The 25,123-nt window shown below is 43.4% G+C and overlaps 1 non-coding gene across 1 annotated transcript; it reads right to left on the bottom strand.

Moving 5' to 3' along the window:
- Positions 1–13,415: 13,415 nt before the first annotated feature.
- LOC145141740 (small nucleolar RNA R71) lies at positions 13,416–13,522 on the bottom strand. Its single transcript, XR_013722934.1, has one exon. It is a non-coding gene; the product is annotated as a small nucleolar RNA R71 (small nucleolar RNA).
- Between the last annotated feature and the right edge of the window lie 11,601 nt (positions 13,523–25,123).

The following is a 25,123-nucleotide window of genomic DNA, read 5'->3' as shown; positions in this document are numbered from 1 at the left end:
CTCGTGAGAGATCTAGGGTAGACCATGAGGCCCTGTAGCAAGCGCTAGCTGAAACACGAGCTGAAGTCATACAGCTCCGAGTACGCTAAAGGGTGTACGAAAGGCACCTACTTGATGTGGAGCGTCAGCTGGTTGAGCTAAGGGCTCACCCAAGGGATAACCGTCACCAGTAGGAGATATTCTACCTTTCTTTCATTGGTTGAAAGAGTAGTCTTCCTATCTATGCTCCAAGCAGCACTTTTCTATGTAACTAACTCTGTACTGTAAGTACTTTCTAGTTAGGCCAGTATGCCGTCAAAACTTTTCTACTTCGGATATGATGTAAGACCTACTCCAAGGTCATTTTTCCCAAACGTATTACATCTTAAATATCAATGATATTAACAGTCGGCAAATTTCTGTGCCAATCCTTGTTCAAATACTTTCGCTCTGCTATCGTTAGAATCCTATCTAAACCTCACTTCGTCAAATAATTGAGCTGTGGTGAATTAGCTCAAGGATCGCTTCCAATTCTTGTCAAAGGTTGGATCCGGTTATCCTCCAACCAATGATAGTCTAGTTAAAAATAGCAATTGTCTAGTGAACATTCTACGAACTTACTTCAACTCTTTTCCAGTACTGCATCATAGGTATGTAGGTCAAACCATCGAGAACAGTTTAACAAAACAAAAACTTTACATTTACATGAATGAGTAGAATACATCTAGGACCGACCATAATCACTCACAAAATCCTTTTCTTATCAAATAGCAGAATCACGTCTTCATCTAGAGGTAATCAGCCGAACGACAAAACCCCGATCCTTCAAATAGACGCTGCCACCTTCCAATCAGCGGTAACAGCTGCCGTGGCAGCTGTCCTTGCACACCTCAACACTAGTAACGAAAGCAAGGCTGTAAAAGGTGTTGACAGTTCAAATTGTTGTAACCACCCGGGAAATCAACAAATGATAACTGTTACGAACACCCAAATCCGCAAAGCAGAGGGTAAGAAACGAAGGCGTCAAGCCTACAAGGAGCGCAAACGATCTCAAAAGATTGCCAAGCAACAGCAACCAGTGGCGACCCCAGCCACTTCAACACCGTTCAGACCATATGAGGGAAAACTCCCGAAGTGTATAAAGTGTAATTTTCATCATACAGGAGTTTGCAGTGATCCGCAATGCATAAATGGCAATCAAATGGGGCACACTATCGGTGTCTGTAGGGCGCCGGCAATAACCGTCTTCCAAATCACTAACATCGGGGTCAGCCTGGCTTGCTATGGTTGTGGTGAGACCGGACACTATAAAAGGAATTGTACAAAGGGGAAGAGCAATGCAAGCGCTCTTGTCCACATAACTCCGACTCGACACTTCACTTCCACCACCAATGCTGGGGTAAGCCAGATTTGTTATTTATGCGGTGAGATAGGACATCTCAAGAAGGATTGTCCAATAACAAAGAACTCTGGCGCAGACGGGAAGATTCTAAGGATCACTGCTGAAGGAGAGACTACTCCGGACCCACGTTGAAATTCTAGGGCGTTTTCATTATATTAGACTTATAAGCTGTTAAAAACTAGTGCAACCCGAGTCGTATCTTTTGCGAGATCCTGTCAGTCAAGGGACTCTCGTGCTGCGTGTACTTGCTTTTGTAGTATACCTTGTTCACAGCAGCAGTCTTGTAAGATAAGCTAAAATACTGAAACTCTGTAAAGTTGCACCATTATGTTTTTGTAACACCTTTATAATCTAATCTAACGTCTTTTATTTCGAGTAGTCCGACATTATCATGTAACATGAGTCGATTCGACCCTCCCAATGCTAGTCTCATGCGAAAATCCTTTTCCCCATAGTCTCCTTTCTAGCAAAACCGTCATTCCCGAACTCCGACATACTCATGCGAAGGGTATCTTATGTTTCGTACCCTTCCCGAAGAAACCTACCCGGAATACCACTCGTGCAGTACGTCAAGTTCAATCCGAAGACCCATACGGTTAATCTATCGCTGAGGAATGTATACGCAAGGGTGGTATATAATCAAGGTTCTACAGGCTTAGAATTGATGATCCCGCTTTAACTTCTTTTCCTTGTTTGGATGTGAGCTTTGAGAAGAATCATTTATTCGACGGCCTTTTCAATCTTAATTATATACGACTCGTGTACGCGAAGCCGTGATTGAGGAAGCAATTATGACTTCCAGAAAAGAACTTCAGGACGAAGACTGCTCCAGAATACGAGGGATCGCACTGCCATGCGAATAAACTTAGGAGCCAATCAAATGCCTTTCCCACCGACCGAGACAAGAGATTCAGATAGAATAGAAAGCTCCCAGGATTACCTCCACAACGTCAAGTCGAGTTCAGGATCGACTTAGTTCCAGGGGCTACCCCAGTAGCCAAATATCCCTATCGTCTAGCACCTGCATAGATGCAAGAACTGTCTGATCAACTTAACGAACTGCTCGGCAAAGGCTTTATAAGGCCAAGCTTCTCACCCTAGGGAACTCCGGTTTTGTTCGTCAAGAAGAAAGACAGATCATTTCGTATGTGCATCGACTACAGGGAGCTCATCAAGCTAACCATCAAAAATCGTTACCCTTTGCCTCGCATAGACGATTTAGTTGATCAACTACAAGGGGCGAACTTCTTTTCAAAAGTCGATCCAAGATCCGGGTATCACCACCTACGAGTATTAAGGGAGGATGTTCCGAAGACAGCCTTCCGAACTCGTTATGGACACTACGAATTCGTAGTGATACCATCCGGATTAACAAACGCGCCCGCAGTATTCATAGATTTTATGAATAGGGTGTGTCGTCCTTACTTGGATCAGTTCGTCATCGTCTTCATCGATGACATACTTATCTACTCTCGTAGTAAGGAGGAAGATAGTCAACATCTTCAGCAGGTCTTGGAAACATTTCGATCAGAGAAACTCTACGCGAAATTCTCTTAAATGTGAGTTTGGATTCGAAGGGTCAAATTCCTGTGTCACGTGGTTAGTGAAGAGGGAATTCATGTAGACACTTCCAAAATCCAGGCCATTGAGAATGGTCGGATCCGAAGACACCTACAGAAATTCTTAAATTTCTAGGTCTCGCAGACTACTATAGTAGGTTCTTTCAGAACTTCTCACGATTCGCGAAGCCCTTACAACTTTGACCCATAAGGGCGTGGCCTTTGACTGGGAAGAGAAGCAGGAGAGAGCGTTCCAAACGCTAAAACGAGCCTTGTGCACCGCGCCGATACTATCCCTCCCAAAAAGGAATAGAAGACTTTGTAGTCTATTGCGATGCGTCCAAATCCAGGGCTCAGTTGCATTTGGATGCAACGAGGTAAGGTCATTGCCTAAGCCTCCCGTCAGCTTGAGACACTCAAAGCTAGCTATGAAATACACGATATAGAGTTAGAGGGAATCGATAGAGAGGATCGTTCAGATTAGTGGACGATTGAAAGCCTCTAGAGACGGATAGAAAAGTTACGCAGGGCTTTTCGAGATTCTCACTAGAATCGGCCCTGTAGCTTACAGACTCAACCTACCCCCGCAAACTTAGTAACGTACATTCTACTTTCCACGTCTCGAACTTGAAAAAGTGTCTCTCCGACGAGACTCTTGTATTCTCACTCGACGAGATCGAGATCAACGAGAGCCTCAATTTCGTGGAAGAACCTGTGGAGATCAGGGACCGAGAGGTCAAGAAAATGAAACAAAGCCAAATCCCGATAGTGAAGGTTTGCTGGAACGCCAAGCGAGGACTTGAATTCACTTGGGAGCGCGAGGGTCAGTTAAAACTGAAATACCCTCATCTTTTTATTTGTAACTACTTATTTGCTTAAACTTTAATTTCGGGACGAAATTCCCTCTAACGGGGGGATGATGTGACAACCCGAAATTTCTATTCTGTACAACCATTCACTTCAATAGAAGTCAGTCTAGTTTCTGCTAACTTTTAAGCTGTTTGGTGTTAGTTTGAGTGTTCTAAAGCCTAGTACTTCAAGAGATAATTATAAGAAGTATACTTTAGGGTTAATAGTACAACATTTAAGTCCCAAAACTCCAAGAGTTTGGAGTTTATGGCCCAAAATAGTGTTAGGGCCGTAAACCCTAAAGGGTATATAAATGACACTTAGTCATTTTTAGCCATTTTTCCCATTTCCAAGTCAAGAACAATTCTCTCTCAAGTATCATCAGAATTTTTGTCAAGATCTTCAAGATTGTAAGTGTTTCCTTCCTTGTTTAGTTGATACCTTCCACTATCTAGTGATCTTACATGATTTCATCCATGAAATCATTCCATTTTCTTAGATCTTCAAGTGTTCTTCATTTCACCAAGAACACCAAGAACACACACTAGTGTTCTTGGGCCGTGAACCCACTTACAAGCTCCTATATTGTAAGTATTCTTACCTTGGCTTGATATAGGCTTGTTTCACTTCTTATTCAACTAGAAAACATCAAGAAACACAAGATCATAATGTGTTTACGGCCAAGACATGTTCTTGAGCCGTAAACCCTAATGAAGGGGGCATAGTGAGCCCTAGTCCCTTCCTAAGCCTTGGATACAAGTCTAGATCACTTCCTTGAAGAGTTTAGGACCTTAAACATCAAAAAGATCAAGAACACATGGAGTTTACGTCCGTAAACTCATGGGGAAATGTCCATGGGCCGTAAACTCTATGAAGTGGTGAAATTGTGCCACCATGACTTCCTAAGGCTTGGGCTTGATCATAGGATACCAAACCTTGACTTATAAGACCTTTACACACAAAATGGTACATAATACCATGAGTTTATGGCCGTAAACTCATGGGGAAATGACCATGGGCCGTAAACTCAAGTGTTATGACCATTATGGCCATAAGCTCAAATGTAAGGCCATACTCCCTTTAGATGTAACCCTTTGGTACTACTAGCACTTGAATCAAAGTGTTATCCATGTTTTAGGGTGTCTTTACTTGATAAATTAGTTATTAATTGACTAATTGGATACATATATGTATCATTATATGTTAAATAGGATCCGTGTGTGTGCTCAAGTCTTCACTTGACACTTTGCATCCTATACCACCCGTTCATCCAAACCACTCACTACAGGTGAGTTCATACCCCTTAATCAAGTTTTTAAATGATTTTAAATGCTTTTATGGGGGGGGGGGGTAATACAAGTAGATACATTATAGTTATTATATCAATCACATGTGATTAATAACTATCAAACATATGGATTTCTTACTTTTCAAACTGTATTATCAAACAAACTACTTCAGAATGATTATCAAACTCTTTTACATGTTAAACTCTTTATCAAACTTGTTTCTATATGCCAAACTACTTTCAAATCGTTTTATGAAATGACATCAAGTCATCAATGTTTATTTAAACTCTTCAAAAGGTTTTACAAAACTTCTTTGTCTTTTAAACTAATATATTTTGTTAAATGTGTATCTATTTAGATATAGTTATATAAGTAGGATTCAAAGGACTTAGGAATCATAACTCACCCTACCTCATGTTCCTTGTTTGGTTGTGGTCTTAGGGTATCGGTTGTTTGTCCGAAGGTCGTTTGAATCTTAGTTATATATTATGTATATGTATATAGATACAAAAGTTCCTTCTTCAGTTCAATACCTTTGGGTAGAAAAGGTATACAAACATGTTTATTTTTACAAACAACATTGCTAGTAAACTATAATAGGTATAGTTTAGGAAGTTACAAATACTATTACTAGAACAATGAAACATACAACGAGTCAGTTCATTCATGAGTCATAACAGATAGTGATGAGAAACAAACATAACAGATAGTGATCAGAAACAAACATAACAGATAGTGATGAGAAACAAACATAACATGTAGTGATGAGAAACAAACATAACATACATTGATGAGAAACAAACATAACATGCTAGACAGAGAGAGAGCATACATTACACTAGTACATACATTACATATACAAGTACATTACAACAGTTATGTGAGCCACGTAACGGGGCATGGCATCACCTGTCATGGCTCGTTTTGTATCCAGAATCTCCTTAAATGGGGAGCGTTAAGTTTGTGTATAGATCTATACTGGATTGACTATCCTACACCTTGTTGCTAGCTACAGTGGGACTTGCAAGTCTACGGGTGCCAAATGTCATTTCTTCCGATGTCTTTCATCGTCGTGTTTTTAGTCGGTAGTATGGTATAGGCATATCACATGGTACTTTAAATAACAATTGGTTTAAGGTAGTTAGTACAACAGTAGTTACTTAATACAACACTACAGTACTATTTTATTTCCACATTACATTCACTTTGTGATCTTCTCACAATGAACAGTAATGTAAAAACTATATTTTTGGTTAGTGATAGTCAGAATTGGAAAAATACATACTCTTACAAGAGATACACATACAAACATTTGATGCCTTGGTAGAAGGCTACTTTTAGTAGAAAACATAAGGTTTTCTAGGAGATACAAACATTTACAAACTTATACATCAAGTACTTACAAACACTTTCATACAAACAATGCCACTAAATTACTTATGATCTCACCAGCTTTAAAGCTGATAAACTCTTTCAAAATAACTTATATTCTCAGGTCACCAGTAGACAGGTACCGGTGCCAAGTTTTGAGAATATGGAGCTCGTTCGAGACTCATCTTTTATTTTAATTTACATTTTTAGTGTCTTATACACTTCACAGAACACACTTGTATTAAATTATATTATTAATGCAATGGATGATGTTGTTGCTTGTTTACTACTATTCATTGTTGTGATACTATACATGACATCCTCCACCCTCGAACGTTTCCGCCGTTCTGGTTTTGGGCCACTCGCGCATGATACAAGACCCTCACTGACTTCCTCAAGTGCTCCGGTTTCCAAAGAGGTATTCTAGATCCTACCCTATTCTGAAGATCGAATGGTAAGCATCTCATGCTGGTTCAAATTTATGTGGACGATATCATTTTTGGATCTATGGATTCATCTATGGTTGCTGACTTTGATAAACTTATGATCAATCGATTCCAAATGAGCATGAATCGGGAGTTAAGCTTCTTTCTTGGTCTTCAAGTAAAACATACTAACAGAGGAATTTTCATTCACCAAGAGAAGTTCATTTCGGAACTCCTCAAAAAGTACTCAATGGACACCTGTGCCTCAGCCAAGGTACCAATAGGCTTCGGACGCAAGATCTTTGCCGACCCTTCAGGTGTAGCTGTTAATGAAAAGAAGTACAGAGGAATGATTGGATCCCTGCTCTATCTCACAGCAAGTCGTCCGGATATCATGTTTTCCACATGTTTGTGTGCCAGATTTCAAGTCAATCCAAAGATGTCCCATATCCTGGCTATGAAACAAATTTTCCGATACCTCAAAGGTACAAAGAGTCTCGGAATTTGGAACCCAAAAAATGAGAGCTTTCTACTTCAAGCATATTCAGATTCAAACTATGGTGGTCTTTAACTTGATAGAAAAAGCACATCAGGTGCCTGTCAATTCTTAGGTGGTCGTTTGGTTAGTTGGTCATCCAAGAAACAGAACTGCATTGCACTCTCTACAACCGAAGCAGAATACATTGTTGCTGCCAGCTGTACCTCTCAAATTCTATGGATGAAATCTCAACTTTTGGATTATGGTTACCGCTTTCAGCGCATTCCTATATATTGTAATTCTCAAAGTGCCATTGCGATTTCACACAATCCAATTCAGCACTCCATGACTAAGCACATTGATATACGGTACCATTTTATAGATCATGTTTTAAATGGTAACATTGAACTCATTTTTGTTCCATTTGATGATGAGATTGCTGATGTCTTTACTAAGGCATTAGATGAAACCAAATTCAACGGTTTTCTGAACAAGATGGGCATGATGATGCCAGATCCTCAGTTCTTTCAAGAGACTTGTTCTCTTTGATGGAAGTATTCGGAAGAAAATTGGTTCTGATCTCAAAAATTTTCATCTCTGAACTATTCTCTCTCGGAATACATAGGATCATTTCACTTGTCTTTTTTTCTGACCATCACCCGAGTTTAAGCTGTACAGTTCATCCTGATTATTTGTTGTTCAAAGTCCACATAGTCACTGTAATCACATTTGGTATCTCAGAATCTACTTCATAAAATCATCCCGGAATTCAAATCCGGAAAGGTATTGCATTCTTTACTTCGGAATTTTCAAAATTTCACTCCGGAAGTTTTTCAAACCTTATTCCGGAATGTCTTGAAAATCTTTTTGGAAAGTCTCTCAATTTTCACTCCGGATTTTTCAAAATTTTACTCCGAAATCTCAAGTAATTTTTGACTCCGAAATTTCACAGTTTTACTCCGGACTGATCATATTCCGGACCATTTCTAAAATTTTCAATCCGAAACTCAACTTTTTGCCTTCCGGATTTCAAACTGTCCGGAATCGATCTTTCGGAAACCCAAAAGTCCATAAGATGAAACGCTTTTTTGTAACGGTAACTTTAAGGATCCTTATCTTCCTAGAAACTCGTGCCACAATCGCACGTCTCCAAAAGCAACCATCAAATCGCCATTTAGGGGTTCCTTTCTAAGTTATACGCCATCCGTACCTTTCCCTTCCCAAGTCAATTCACCCCCAAAAACGGTTATTCATTTAATGCTACCCGATTGCGTTTCGGATCCTCATCATTACTTTTTTTTAACCCGACCCATTTCACTTACCTATATATACTCTCAAAAAACCCCTTTTACCTCTTTACGCGCTCAAACCTCGAAAACTTCAAAATTCTCTGTGTTCATCGTGTTCTTGAAGCTCTCATAACAACTCTTCAATGCCGTCTCAATCTTCAACTCAACAACCACCTGCTACTGATTCACCACCAAAGAAGGCTGCCACCAAGAAGAAATCATCCAAAGGTTCATCGTCTTCTCAATCTGCTGAACCGTTTCTTAGGGATACCACTCAATTGTTTTCGATTGATCCCATGGATTTTTTTGATGAGCCTATTCGAGTGATGATCGAGTTCATCGCTCATCATCCCATTGCCATCCCACTTGCCAAAGTTCCAGAACCACCACTTCCACTCAGTCTCTTACACACTGCTTTCACGATAATCAAAATCAACAATGGTGTTCTCGAAACCAAAATCACGGGTGATAGGATTGTGCCCATACACAAATAAAATTTTCTTAGGGCGATTGGTGTGAAAGAAAACCCCAAGGGTTTTAAGGTACAAGAACCCACTGCAGAAGAATTTCAACTGTTCTTGAACCATATTGGGTACAATCAGGATTACAAAGCCAAAGACTTCAAGAAATCAACCGTTTCCGGACTATGGACCGTGCTGATGCACTTCATCATTCGAGGGTTGTTTGGAAAGCATGAAGGAACAGACACCCTTAGCAAAGACTGGCTGTATGTGGTGTACAATATCTTCTTCGGACGTGACAATGATGTTGATCTTCCGGAGGTGTTATGGCAAGACTTTCGGAAGTTTTCCATCAAGAGAAAAGTCAACGAAATTTCAAGTCCTCGATTTTGGGCTTTGACGATTTAGGAACTCTACAAAGAAAGATCTGAACCCATTCCTATTTCAACAATTCTGAAAGAGGTATGTGTTCCTTTCAGAGCAATTAAGCACTATCGCATTCCGGACCAATCATCTTTTGGTCCTGTTAGAAGACTTCTGGACCATATGTTGGCCCTCATTCCTTCCGAATGCATTCACTTGAAAAATCATTTAGAGAATTCAGTTGTGTTTGACCCAACACAACCTGCCCCAGTCTCTGTTGAGCCCACTCCGGAAGAGGCCAATCCTTCTGTGTCCGGACGAAAAATCAAAAAGTCGGCCAAAAGGAAGACTTCTCCTTCGAAGCCAAAGCCTAAAAAGAAAACCAAAGTCAGTTCCTCTTCTCAAAAGGATGGAGCTCATGAAATTTAGGCTGATTCTGGCCTTCCGAACACCCCTCCTACCCACTCATCCGAGGTACTCCTCGATGTTTCAAAAACACATGCACCCACTCACGGGGAGTCTGCACATAATCCACCCTCACCTTCTCAAAAAAGTGATGTTGGTGTTGAACAAAGTTCCTTGCCCCCCCCCCCCCCCTCGAACAAACCCACGTGTCCAATTTGATATCCCATTCATTTCATCACGCACACACTCCGGAACCCCTGTTCCGGACCTTAAGCATTCTAAGGTTGGAGTTGTCCCTCCAACCTCCGGTGCCGCAACTGGTCTGATACCCGAAAAGGGTACAGGGCGACCAGGAGTTAACGATCCATTGTGGGAAGACTATGTGAAAAGGGCACACTCTCGGCATCCGGAGCTCACCAGATCGCAAGTGGAGTCCACTCTTATCGCCATGAAGAAGAGAGCCATGCAAAGCAACTTACCCTATGTCTCTCCTATAGATGAATTAGTAGATCTTAAGTTCACATCCGGAGAAACTCCAAAGTCTCCTCCTCATGCTTCAAATCCTTCAGTTTCGGATGATGAAATTTCCGAAGAGGTACTGCTGACAACCGATGTTGCGCATGTTGTTGATTCTAACATGTTTTCCTCAGTTCAACTTCACCTAAAGCCATCTTCATCAAAGCCAGCATTTGATTTCAGATCTTCCTCCTCTACTCAACATGAATCGGAATCAACACAAATGCTCCATGATGATGCAACTACCAACAAACCCGGGCCTTCTGTCACTCAAATCACTCCGGCATCTCCGAAACACAATCCTCAACCTTCCAGTTTAGACAACGGATTCTCAGCAGGAAATCATATTGATCCGTTTGCTCTTTTGGATATCCAATCCAATGATTCGGACATAATGAAGAAGGTTACCACTCTTGAGACTTCCGTGGCTGAGCTCAACACCAAGATCGATACAAAGGTTTCCGGACTGGACTCCAAGCTAGATGCCATTCTCCAGTCCTTGTCTAATCAGTCTGGACCTTCTGTGGCTAAAAGAGAAGCTCAATTAGATCAACTGATCTCCATCCGGCTCAAACACTCCATTGAAGAAGTTGAAGCCAAATATGATGCTTCAGTTGAGCAATATCTCGACACCATCACCACCATGCTGAAGGTCCATGATGACTTGGTTGCTGCTACCAATGATCTCATCAAGCTGACCCATGTTCGTCATGAGAAACAGATTCAAAGGTTAGAGAAGGAGATTAAGAAGAAGGACGAAATGAACTTGATCATACAACAAGTTCTCATCAAATTGCTTCGATCCACTTGGAACCTTGTTGATGTTCCGAATCCCAAGTTTGATGAGATGCTTGATATTGATATGTGCATAGTTAGCTATATATTTCGATTAGAATTTTATTATTTTCTAGCTAATTTATTGCAATTTATGGACAAAAGGTACTTAATTATTTTTAAATTGTATTTTCAGTCTAAAAGATGAGCTCGGAAGCAAAAGGAAGCAGGAAATGCGATTGGAAACTCGAGAATTGAAGAAAGAAGAAAAAAGAAGAAAAGAGTCAAAATCCGGAAGGACTCGACGAGTTGCATCGACTACTCGACGAGTTCCCACGAATGTTCGCGAAGCAAAACACAAAGTCCTTGCCGTATACGGATTCCTAAAGGGGACTCGGCGAGTCGGTTATCTACTCGGCGAGTAGTCCCTGTTTTCTGAAGACTATAAATAGAAGCCAAATTGCTGAATTAAAGGCTCTCTCTGGAACCCTTGGGGATTACTTTGCGATTAAGGTACTATTGAAGCTTTGGAGTTCGTGAAAACAACCCTATACTTCAATTTTAAGGAGATTAAAGGCAAATTTAGTATACTCTCTACTTTATCTTTTATTTGAACCATGTTTGAGTTATTAGACATTGTTTGTGAGCTACTATCTGCTGTGATTATGAGCTAACCTTTTCATCTTCTGTTTAGGGTATATAAATTTGCAATTATGGATTGATTTATAGTTGGATTAATTTTTTATTGGTGAATTATGTTTTATTGAGCTTGTTAAAGAATCTTATGCATTAACCACAACTATTTTCTGTTAATTAGCAAGTAATTAAGCTGCATGAACATCTCTTAATTTCTTATCTCATAGGATTTGTGTGAAAACATTGTTATGTGCCTAGGAATAGCGAATGTGAACCTAATCACTTTAATCGGTAACCAATAACAGTTAATCCATTGCACTTGCCATAAAATCAACCATATGAGTAAATGAATCGAACCTAAACAGAAGCCTTCTTATCATTGAATTTAGTTGGTCTTTACTTGCTTTAGCTGTTAGTTATTTAATTAGCATATTAGTTAGTTGCGTAAGTTTCTAGTCTTGCAAAACTAGAGAAAACCCTTACTTTTATTACTTGTTTTAGTTAATTCTAGTTATTAGTTTAATTACCATTCCATGTGTTCAATACCCTGCTTATTCAACTATACCACCAATTGACAGGTCCACTGCCTTTGTGTGTCTAAGTTATATCTTAAAAGTAGGACTAAAACTAGTGCATTTATATACACATCAAGTTTTTGGCGCCGTTGTCGGGGAACGGTTCAAAAATTAATTCTAATTTCTAGTGTTATCGATCCTTTGTGTGAGATTTATCTTGCACAAAGTTACTGCTTTAGTAATTTAGTTATTAGGATTAAGTATTAGGTTTTGCTGTTTTTTTAGTATTTGTTAAAAAAAATTTATGTCTTAACCTTGAACTCGCCAAGTGCAGTCGATGCTACTCGACGAGTCCAGGGCGAATTACCAGTTTCGTTTTTAGTTCATTTTTTTCTTTTTACGCGTGTTTTCTGTTTTGCTTGCAGTACGTTTATGACCAGAGGAGGAGGTACACCTTTGATTCCACCACTTGAAGACCCGAAAGAAACTTTAAGGAAAAACAAAGGCAAAACTGTAGGAGAAACCGCAACATCGAAGAATTCGCCGTTGAAGAATCTCAAATCTGTTTTTAGCAAGAAAAAGGGCAAGAAAGTGGGAGAATCCAGCGTCTCTTCATTGGCGGACGAAGACCCGAAGAAGGAGGATATCGAGTACAAAACTGAAAAGGAAGAAAGCGAGTTTGAAGAAGGAAGCGACATAGAAGGTGAACTAGCTAACATCATGGCTAACATCGATGAAGTTCCCATGGGTGAATGGAAGAAAAGGATGCGTGACGACACCGGCCCAGGACTCGTGCGACCGGCGATTCCCGGAACTGCCGCCTTTGAACTTAAGGGCCACATACTTTCTCAACCTAAGGAAATCCCATTCTTCGGGAAAGATCATGAAGACACATACAAGCATCTAGACGAGGTCAACGATATAGCCGACTACTTCAATGTCCCTAATGTGGCTCGCGACACTGTTTTGCTTCGTATGCTACCAGTCACATTCAAGGGAGCCATGAAAGATTGGCTGAAATCACTCCCTCCAGGATCTATCACTACTTGGGCTAAAATGAAAGAGGAATTTATAGACCAATTTTGCCCTCCCTCAAAGATAGCCAAGTTGAAGAAAGTAATAGCAAATTTTGAACAACAAGCTGGAGAGTCACTTTATAAAGCACGGGAAAGATACAAAGGCTTACTAAGGAATTGCCCACACCATGATTTAAATAGTCAACAAGGAGTCTCCATTTTCTATGATGGAGTAAACGTGACAACTAGGCAGCTCCTTGATTCGCAAGGACCACTCACAAAGAAGGCACCCCCGGTGATAAAGGCTCTAATTGAAGAATTCTCTAAGCATTCTAGAGAATATCATAACCCAAGGAACGACTTGACACGAGGGGCAGTGAATTCTATTACTGATGACATGGCAGCAATGATGGAAAAATTGGAAAGCATGGACCGGGGGTGCCATTCATCGAGGCGGTTGCACAAATGCCTAAATATGCCAAATTCCTCATGGAGCTTTTAAATATTAGAAAGAAGACGGAAGAGGTGAAGAAAGTGGTCCTAAATGAGAATTGTTCAGCTGCCATGTTGAACAAATTACCTAAGAAGAAGGGTGATCCAGGAAGCTTAACCTTGCCTTGTCAATTTGGAAACTTAGCTACTATTTATGAATTGGCTTATTTGGGGCAAGTGTAAATCTCATGCCGTACTCATTCTTCAATAAATTAGATCTTCCGGAGCCAAGGCCAATTCGAATGGCAATTCACTTAGCAAATAAAATGGTCACATTTCCAAGGGGAATATGCGAAGATTTATTGGTAAAAGTTGATAAGTTTGTATTCCCGCGGATTTCATTGTACTAGACATGGAAGCAGATCCTCAAGTTCCGATCATACTTGGAAGACCTTTCCTCAATATCGCAAGTGTTATAGTTGACATGCGAGATTCTAAACTTACTCTCCGGGTAGGAGACGAATCAGTTACATTTGGAGTTGATCAAGCTATGAAGCATGCAAGGAATAGTGATGACACGACATTCTCGGTTGATATGTTGGAAGAGTTAATGGAGGAATGGAAAGAAGACGAGGCAAACAATTCCACCGTCACATTTGAAGAAGAATTTGATGCTGAAAGAGACCTGATGGAGATAGAGAGAATGCTCGAGGAAGCTGAATATAATGATCTAATTAGGAGTGCAGAAAGCCCGACTCGCCGAGTAGCATCGACCGACTCGACGAGTCCATTCGAAAAAACCCGATCAGTCGCGAATTTAGGCCGGGACTCGACGAGTCCACTCACTGGACTCGACGTGTTCAACATTCAGAACTCAACATCTGAACTAAATATTATACCGGATCACTTGGAGTATGCATTTCTTGAAGATGACCAACAAAAACCAGTAATTATAGCTGCTGATCTAGCCAAACACGAAAAAGAAAGCCTTGTAGGAGTACTAAAGAAAAGGCAAGGAGCCATAGCATGGAAGATAACTGATATCAAGGGTATTAGTCCAGCTTATTGTTCTCACAAGATTAACTTAGAAGATGGAGCTAAACCTATAGTTCAACGCCAAAGAAGACTTAACCCAAACATGCAAGAAGTTGTGAAAAAGGAGGTGGTTAAACTATTAGATGCTGGGATCATTTACTCAATCTCCGATAGGCCATGGGTAAGTCTGATGCAAGTAGTACCGAAGAAGGGAGGAATGAAGGTGGTTACCAATGAGGACATTAGTTAATTCTAACTAGAACAGTAACCGAGTGGCACATTTGCATCGACTACAGATCACTAAATGATGTTACTTTCAAGGATCAGTTCCTGTTGCCATTTATTGATCAAATGCTAGAAAGGCTTTCCGGTCATCAATTTTATTGTTTTCTCGATGGATTTTCGGGGTATTTTCAAATTCCAATCGACCCACAAGACCAAGAGAAGACCACTTTTACATGCCCAAGTGGAACATTCGCATATAGACGCATGCCTTTTGGGTTATGTAATGCACCATCTACTTTCCAAAGGTGCATGATGGCCATCTTTCACGACATGATCGAGAAATTTGTGGAGGTCTTTATGGATGACTTCTCGGTTTTTGGGTCATCTTTTGAAGATTGTTTATCTGATTTGGATTTGATGCTAGCTAGATGTGAGAAGACCAACCTTGTCCTTAATTGGGAAAAGTGCCACTTCATACTAAAAGAAGGAATTGTGTTGGGACACAAAGTTTCATGGAAGGGGATTGAAGTGGATAGAGAAAAAGTGGAGATAATAGCTAAGTTACCCCCTCCAACAAATGTAAAAAGGGTAAGGAGTTTTCTTGGCCATGTGGGATTTTATCGTCGCTTCATTAAAGATTTCTCAAAAATCACTAGGCCTTGACTCAACTACTCTTGAAGGACGCTCCATTCGATTTTTCTAAAGAATGTCATGAAGCATTTCATTTATTAAAGGAAAGATTGAGCACTACTCCCATCATGATAGTCCCAAATTGGGATCTTCCTTTCGAGCTAATGGGTGATGCTAGTGACTATGCAGTGGGAGCTGTTTTAGGGCAAAGGGTTGATAAACATTTTCAACCTATCTACTATGCAAGTAAAACTTTGAACCCAACTCAAGAAAAATACACTACTACCGAGAAGGAGCTACTAGCAGTGGTATATGCTTTTGATAAATTCCGACCATATTTAGTCTTATCCAAGACAATAGCTTTTACCGACCATTCTGCCCTTAAGTATCTTTTTGCTAAACAAGATGCTAAGCCAAGATTGATACGTTGGGTCTTGCTTCTACAAGAATTTGATATTGAAATAAGAGATAAAAAGGGAATGGAGAATGTGGCTGCCGACCATTTATCAAGATTAGAAAACCCGCATTTGGAGGAATCGGAAGAAAACAAGATTGGAGATGATTTTCATGATGAATATCTTTTGGTAATAGCAGGAGAGGTGCCATGGTTTGCGGATATAGCTAATTATTTAGCAACCGAATATATTCCAAAAGACTTAACCCGCTAGCAAAAGAAGAAATTCTTTTCAGAAATCAAGTACTACTTTGGGACGAGCCATACCTTTTCCGAAGCGGTGCAGACGGGATGATACGAAGATGTGTGTTCGGGAAAGAGTGTCGGGAAATCTTTGAACATTGCCATAGCGGGCCCACCGGAGGACATCATGGAGCACAATATACAGCTAAGAAGATTTTTGATATTGGTTTCTATTGGCCTACAATTTTCAAAGATGTTGCTCAATATGTCAATGAATGTGATTCGTGCCAACGGACGGGAAACATATCATCCTGAAACGAGATGCTCCAACATAATATTCAAGTTTGTGAAATATTTGATATTTGGGGGGATTGACTTTATGGGACCTTTCCCAATGTAACCCCCCGATTCTCAGGTATTGTTTAAATAAGATTTATTGGGTTAAGCTCTACTCGACGAGTTGGTTGACCTACTCGTCGAGTAGCAGCGGGGTGGGATCGCGTGTCAAGTGACCTACTCGACGAGTCCATATTGGGACTCGGCGAGTAGGAGCTGGCAGATGAAACCTTAATTCCCAGGGTTGCACCTCTATTTAAAGGAACCTCAGCCTCCTTTGGCCTCTTTGCAGTCTTTGAGAGCCGCTTAAAACCCTAATACGTGTGTGTGTGTGCCCCTTTGTGTGTTTGAAGCTTGAAGAGAGGATCCTTGGAGGGAGAAGGCTTAGAGGAGAAGGAGATTGGAGCAAGTAGAGTGTGGGAATCAACTCTTATCTCAGTTATCATCTTCTGGAGGTAACCAAATCGCCTTTTTCCTTGTGAATCTCTTTTATTGGTTGAGTTTTAGGGTTTTTGGTGAGATATTAAGTTGGAAAAATGAGCTATGGGCTAGATCTGAGGTTGTAACTTCAGATCTGGACCCTCCTTGGATTCTATAAGCATAAAGTTTCAGTTTTGGTCATGATTAAGGTCCCTCTTGAGCATGAAGTTCCATTAAGAACTTAAAATAGGCATTTAGAGCCTTTATAGCCATGCATGCACGTAAAGTTTGCAACTTTACGTGATAAGCATGCCCTAGAAGCTTGGATCTGTGATTTAGAGCCGCTGCATGGCTCAAAACAAGTCTTTAAGGAAAAAGGACTGAATGGACTCGGCGAGTCGCAAGGTTGACTCGGCGAGTCACATGAAGATGGTCGTGGACTCGACGAGTTGGATGAACAACTCGGCGAGTCCGATGAAGATTACCATAAGACTCGGCGAGTTGAAGAACAACTCGGCGAGTCAGATGAGTTTTCCCTAGGATATGTATGCGTGTGTATCCGTCGAGTTGCAAGGAGGGAACTCGACGGGTGGCCTTAAAGTTTGAACGAGAATCGAAGCAACTCGACGAGTCACCCCGATAACTTGGAGAGTTGGATTGTGCTTCAAGGAACTCGGCGAGTAGCCGAGGGTACTCGGCGAGTTGGGGTCAACATGGACTGTTGACCTTGACTGAGGACTTTGACTTTGACCAGGGGTTGACTGGTGGGTTATGGAGTACCTTATAAGGTTAAGGACTTATGAGTATATTGTACTATGATCATAGGTGGTGGAGCCTGTGTCAAGTGATCCGAGATTTGGGGTTTATCTTCCGAGTCGACATTTTCAAGGTGAGTTATCCTCACTATATCGATAGGGTCTACGGCACCAAGGCCAACCCTTTAGTTGTTATTGCTATAGTATGCTACATGTGGTTATGATCTGCTAGATCGGAATCAAGGTAGACAGTATGTTATGCTCTTATGATCCGTAAGGATTGGTATGTTAGTGACCTGCTAGATCGGTACTCTAGTTACGAGAGGATTCTATGATTGATGATCAGTGTGATAGATATGTTTGATGTTTGTATATGCCAGTATATGATAGTTATGCGCACATGGTTATTTGTTTGTTGGTTGGGTTGATGCGGTCCTGCTTTGTGCTGAAGGCCAACATACCCTATGAGCGGTCCGGGGACACTGCAGGCCCACGAGGAGGACCAGTCATGCCGAAGGATCGGGATAGATTCAGATAGACTGTAGGCCCAATAGGGCGGTCCAGTCAGGCCGATGGCCAGTATGCATGTTGATTGATTGATTGTTACTGATATAGCATTGTCAGTGTGGTATTGCTATTTTGGGGATAGCTCACTAAGCCCTCGGGCTTACAGTTTTTAGTTTATGGTTTCAGGTACTTCAGGAGATCATGGCAAGGCGAAGGCGTAACCGTACCGCTCCTCATCCTTATGTTATATTTTTGGGACACTCTGATGGATATTGATTTGAAAACATTTTTGTAAACGATACTATTTGACTTTTATTTATTATTTTAAAAGTTTAAATTTGGCGTAAAATTTATGGATGTTACAAGTTGGTATCAGAGCCTTGGTTTGAGTGAATTGGAGGAACACTCGTGTGAATCCAGTCTCAAATCAAGGGGATTTTTGGAAAGAAAGTTTTAAAAAAAATGGTTTTCATAATAAAGGATGGAGGATGCAGAGGGTACGATCAGCCGGAGCCTGTAAGTAAACCCCAAAATACCACACAGTTATTTGATATTCTGATATGTTAGAACAGCATGCTAGTGCTAGGCTAGGGATCTTCAGGAATCGCATGATAGATTTGCCTGATTATATGATACCTATTAGCCTAGGGTTTCTTGTATATGGAATTGACATCATAATTGTAGATGTTTAGTATATGCATCACGGCTGTGTATAGTTAAGATCTTATAGCCTGAGAATGTCTGATTCGACTTTAGGGTAGGATTGGATATTCGAAAGTCTATCGGGTCCAGCGTTATGTGCGGCTAGCATACACTAGCGCTGCAGGGGCTGATGGAAGTTCCATGGAGGTGTGAGTTGTGCAGAGCTGTGGGATCAGTTGGGAGATAGGCGATGTTCCCTAGTAGTGAGGGTTGAGTGCACATTATGTTGAGTATAGTTTTAGGGCATTGTGGTGATACTTGAGACAAATATGGGTAGGTGCGGAAGGTAGTATGGGCCCATACTACTGAAAGCACAGGACCCATACGCGTAGCAAGGAAGTCACAACCCCTAGGATTTGTGGGTTTTGGTCTTCCGATATTATATTGTTTATCTGATGTCTTGAATGTACCTTTCAGTATGGTGATGACGAGACGTTTTGCTGCTGGGTCCGGATCAGGATCGGGATCCGGATCAGGGTCAGGGTCGGGGGACGGAGGGTCAGAGGTGCCGGTAGCACCTGAGCCCGTGGTTCAGATGGGGACTGAGGAGCTGGATGCCAGGATCCGGGAGATTCTGCACGATGAGGTCGCTGCGGCTTTCCGATCGCAGCTACCGGAGATGTTTGGGTCGATCAAGACCGCGATGGTTGAGTATTTTGATGAGCTATATGCAGCTCTGGCAGAGACAGCAGCCGCTGCAGCCACTTCGACTGTAACTGCGGCGGGGGTTGGAGGAGGAGCCGGCAGGGCTTTTCAGTACCGGGACTTCGATAATACGAAGCCCCCGACATTTGATGGTACTCAGGATGCGATCAGAGCTATGCGCTGGTTGTCTGACGTGGAGGACTGTTTCTTCACGTGCTCGTGTCCTGCTGACCAGAAGGTCAGGTGTGCTCTGAACCTGCTTAGGCTCGGGGCAAAGGACTGGTGGAGATTGACGACAGGTTCATATTCTGATGATCAGCGTGATGCTGTTACTTCGGAGCAGTTCCGGGATATGTTTCGCACCCGCTACGTTCCGCGCGTGGAACGGGAGCGGCTTGCTCAGGAGTTTTTGACATTGAGACAGGATGGGGAGTCTGTGATGGAGATTACCCGGATGTTCACTGAGAGGCCTATGTTTTGCCCGGAGTTTGCGTCAGAGCAGTCTCAGATGACTCGTTATCTGAGTATGCTCAAGACGGATATACGGCAGTTTGTGGCTACACAGCGTTGTGAGACCCTCCTGGATCTACAAGAAGCCGCGAGGCGGCGTGAGTTGGAGATAGAGCTGCAGCTGAAGGAGCAGCGTCAGGCACCGGCACAGCCTCAGTCGGCGCCTAAGCGGTCTAAGACTGCTGACACACGGTCTGGGGGTCAGCAGAGCCGCACTTGTGGAAGGTGTGGCAGGGTTCATTCGGGAGCTTTTAGAGCAGGAGGTGGGTGCCACAAATGTGGCAAGGAGGGGCACTATGCCAGGGACTGCCATCAGTCCGCCCCTCCCGCAGAGATGAGGATTTGTTACCATTGTCATCAGGTTGGTCATGTGAAGACCAACTGTCCGCAGCTCGCCGCCAAGTCGGCGCAGTGTTCCGCGCCAGCTACTGTGAGGATTGGAGATGGGAGGCCAGTCAAGGTGGAGCCTCCGAAGGCTCAGGGTCGCGCCTTCCAGCTCACGGCCGAGGAGGCCAAGGCAGCACCGGATGTGGTTGCTGGTACGTTTCTATTCTCTGTCTCAGTTATTGTATTGGTGTTATGCTTATTGATTGTACCTGTGGTTAGGTACGTTTTTAGTAAATTCTTTGCCCGCTTTGGTATTATTTGACTCGGGGGCGAGTCGGTCGTTTGTATCTCAGACCTTCTCTAGAGGGTTCAGTGTGCCGATAGATGATCTTGAGTGTCAGTTGCGAGTTTCGATCGCCAACGAGCACGGGGTTTCTGATTCTTCGGTCTACCGGGGATGCGAGTTGGAGATTTTAGGGGTGTCCTTCCCTATATATTTGATTCCTATCCCCATGGGGGATGTATGCGTGATTGTAGAGATGGATTGGCTTAGCCGTTTTGGCGCCTTGATCGACTGTGAGGGACAGCGGGTGGTGGTTCGAACCCCAAGTGGGGGAGAACTGGTAGTATATGGTGAGGGCACCAGGTCGGGATCAGGGTTTTGTTTGGCAGCCAGGGCTCGACAGTATATTCAGCACGGGTGTGCCGGTTATTTGGCGTATGTGGTAGACACGCGGGTTAGAGAGCAGCTCTCAGTTTCAGAGGTCCCGGTGGTTAGAGAGTTTGCTGATGTGTTTCCGGAGGAGTTACCCGGAGTGCCTCCGATGAGGCAGGTTGAGTTCAGGATTGATCTAGTGCCAGGTGCGGCCCCTATCGCCAAGGCACCATACCGTTTGGCACCGCCGGAGATGCAGGAGCTATCATCTCAGTTGCAGGAGCTAATGGGTAAGCAGTTTATTCGTCCGAGTAGTTCACCCTGGGGAGCACCGATCCTTTTCGTCAGGAAGAAGGACGGTTCGCACAGGATGTGTATTGACTATAGGGAGCTGAACAAGTTAACGGTGAAGAACCGTTACCCGCTTCCGAGGATAGACGATCTTTTCGATCAGCTGCAGGGTGCATCTTCGTTTTCCAAGATTGATTTGAGATCAGGATACCACCAGGTCAGGGTGAGGGAGGAAGACGTGGAGAAGACAGCGTTTCAGACTCGTTATGGTCATTACGAGTTCGTGGTGATGCCGTTTGGGCTCACCAACGCGCCAACGGTGTTCATGGATCTGATGAACCGAGTATGTAGACCGATGCTCGATCGCTCGGTCATTGTGTTCATAGATGATATCTTGGTATATTCCAAGACCCGAGAGCAGCATGAGGAGCATCTCAGGGAGCTGGTGGAGGTTCTGCGGCGAGAACGGCTGTATGCCAAGTTCTCGAAGTGTGAGTTTTGGTTGTGAGAGGTTCAGTTCCTCGGACATCTCGTTAACCAGGAGGGGATTTTGGTCGATCCGGCCAAGGTGGAGGCGGTTATGCAGTGGGAGACTCTGAGATCTCCCTCACACATCAGGAGTTTCTTGGGTTTAGCAAGGTATTATCGGAGATTCATTCGTGATTTCTCCAAGATTGTCGTACCCCTCACTCGTCTAACGAGGAAGGGGGTGGATTTCCGGTGGGGCCCTGAGCAGCAGAGGGCATTTGAGACCCTTCGTCGATGTTTATGCGAGGCGCCGGTGTTGACACTCCCCGAGGGAGTTGAGGATTTTGTGGTATTTTGTGATGCGTCCATCACAGGCTTAGGGGCAATCCTCATGCAGAGGGGACGAGTGATAGCCTATGCGTCGAGGCAGTTGAAGCCGCATGAGAAGAGATACCCCACACACGATCTTGAGTTGGGAGCGGTGGTCTTCGCTCTCATGATGTGGAGGCACTATCTGTACGGGGTCCGTTGCACTATATACACGGATCACAAGAGTTTGAGACACATCATGGATCAGCCGAACCTGAACATGAAGCAGTGCAGGTGGCTGGATGTGGTCAAGGACTATGATTGCGAGATCCTTTACCATCCTGGTAAAGCGAACGTGGTTGCGGATGCTCTGAGCAGCAAGTCAGCTGGGTCCTCGACCCCAGCCAGGTGTGTGAGGATAGCGGTGGATTCCCCGCTGGTGGGTTTGGTCAGGGATGCTCAGATTGAGGGTATGAGACCAGAGAACTGGAAGTTGGAGAAGATTAAGGGCGAAAGCGCCCGGTTTGTTCAGGATAGCCACGGATTGTTGACCCGCTACGGTCGGGTTTGGGTTCCGATGTCCGGAGGGGTCCGGCAGACAGTGATGGAGGTGGCTCATAAGTCTCACTTTTCTATTCACCCGGGAGCCACCAAGATGTACCGTGATTTGAGTTCGAGTTATTGGTGGCCTGGCATGAAGCGAGATATCGCTTGGTTTGTTGAGAGGTGCTTGACCTGCAGGATGGTCAAGGCCGAGCATCAGAGGCCGCATGGTAAGCTGCAGCCTCTATAGATTCCCATGTGGAAATGGGAACGGATCGCGATGGATTTCATCATGAAGTTGCCAAAGACGGCAAGGGGGTACGATGCTATATGGGTCATCGTGGATCGATTGACCAAGAGTGCCCATTTCCTAGCCATACGAGAGAGTTCGTCGGCAGAGAAGTTGGCCGACCTGTACGTCCGCGAGATTGTCTCTCGCCATGGGGTTCCAGTTTCCACTGTTTCCGATCGGGATGTCCAATTTACTTCCCGTTTTTGGCAGAAGTTCCACGAGGAACTGGGTACAAGACTGCATTTTAGTACGGCGTTTCATCCGCAGACTGATGGACAGAGTGAGCGGACCATCCATACCCTCGAGGATATGTTGAGGGCGTGCGTCATTGATTTCGGTGGGAGTTGGGATTCCCACCTACCGCTTGTAGAGTTCGCCTACAACAACAGCTATCATTCCAGTATTGGTGCCCCGCCTTTCGAGCTGTTGTATGGGCGGAAGTGTAGGACCCCAGTCTGCTGGGGCGAGGTTGGGCACAGGGTGATGGGTCGGACAGAGGTAGTTCTGCAAACTACCGAGATGATACAGCAAATTAGACAGCGGCTGCAGACCGCTCAGAGTCGGCAGAAAAGTTATGCCGACCGACGCCGATCTGAGCTGGAATTTCAGGTGGGTGACATGGTTCTTCTGAAGGTCTCACCCTGGAAGGGAGTGATCCGCTTCAGGAAGAGGGGAAAATTGGGTCCCCGTTACATTGGGCCGTTCAGGATTGTTGCCAGGGTTGGTAGGGTGGCTTATAGGATAGAGCTTCCGGAGGAGCTTAGCCGGATCCACAACACATTTCATGTTTCGCAATTGTGAAAATGCATTATGGACCAGGAGGCAGTGGTATCGTTGGATGACATTCAGGTCGATGAGCGCCTGAACTATGTGGAGAGGCCTGTGGCTATTTTGGAAAGGAAGAAGAAGATTCTACGGAACAAGGAAATACCTTTAGTAAAGGTACAGTGGGAGCATCGGAGGGGATCCGAGTGGACATGGGAGCCGGAGGCGGAGATGCGCGAGCATTACCCGACATTGTTTATTCCAACGGACTTCGAGGGCGAAGTCTAGTTCAAGTGGGGGAGAGTTGTAACGCCCCGATTCTCAGGTATTGTTTAAATAAGATTTATTGGTTTAAGCTCTACTCGACGAGTTGGTTGACCTACTCGTCGAGTAGCAGCGGGGTGGGATCACGTGTCAAGTGACCTACTCGACGAGTCCATATTGGGACTCGGCGAGTAGGAGCTGGCAGATGAAACCCTAATTCCCGGGGTTGCACCTCTATTTAAAGGAACCTCAGCCTCCTTTGGCCTCTTTGCAATCTTTGAGAGCCCCTTAAAACCCTAATACGTGTGTGTGTGCCCCTTTTTGTCTTTGAAGCTTGAAGAGAGGATCCTTGGAGGGAGAAGGCTTAGAGGAGAAGGAGATTGGAGCAAGTAGAGTGTGGGAATCAACTCTTATCTCAGTTATCATCTTCTGGAGGTAACCAAATCACCTTTTTCCTTGTGAATCTCTTCTATTGGTTGAGTTTTAGGGTTTTTGGTGAGATATTAAGTTGGAAAGATGATCAATGGGCTAGATCTGAGGTTGTAACTTCAGATCTGGACCCTCCTTGGATTCTATAAGCATAAAGTTTCAGTTTTGGTCATGATTAAGGTCCCTCTTGAGCATGAAGTTCCATTAAGAACTTAAAATAGGCATTTAGAGCCTTTATAGCCATGCATGCACGTAAAGTTTGCAACTTTACGTGATAAGCATGCCCTAGAAGCTTGGATCTGTGATTTGGAGCCGCTGTATGGCTCAAAATAAGTCTATATGGAAAAAGGATTGAATGGACTCGGCGAGTCGCAAGGTTGACTCGACGAGTCACATGAAGATGGTCGTGGACTCGACGAGTTGGATGAACAACTCGGCGAGTTCGATGAAGATTACCATAAGACTCGGCGAGTTGAAGAACAACTCGGCAAGTCGGATGAGTTTTCCCTAGGATATGTATGCGTGTGTATCCGTCGAGTTGCAAGGAGGGAACTCGACGGGTGGCCTTAAAGTTTGAACGAGAATCAAAGCAACTCGACGAGTCACCCCGATGACTCGG

This window comes from Lactuca virosa, chromosome 9 (assembly GCF_052849685.1).
Source record: "Lactuca virosa cultivar CGN04683 chromosome 9, Lactuca_virosa_CGN04683_v6, whole genome shotgun sequence".
In the NCBI taxonomy this organism is placed as follows: Eukaryota; Viridiplantae; Streptophyta; class Magnoliopsida; order Asterales; family Asteraceae; genus Lactuca; species Lactuca virosa.
This window is presented reverse-complemented; position numbering and strand designations above follow the sequence as displayed.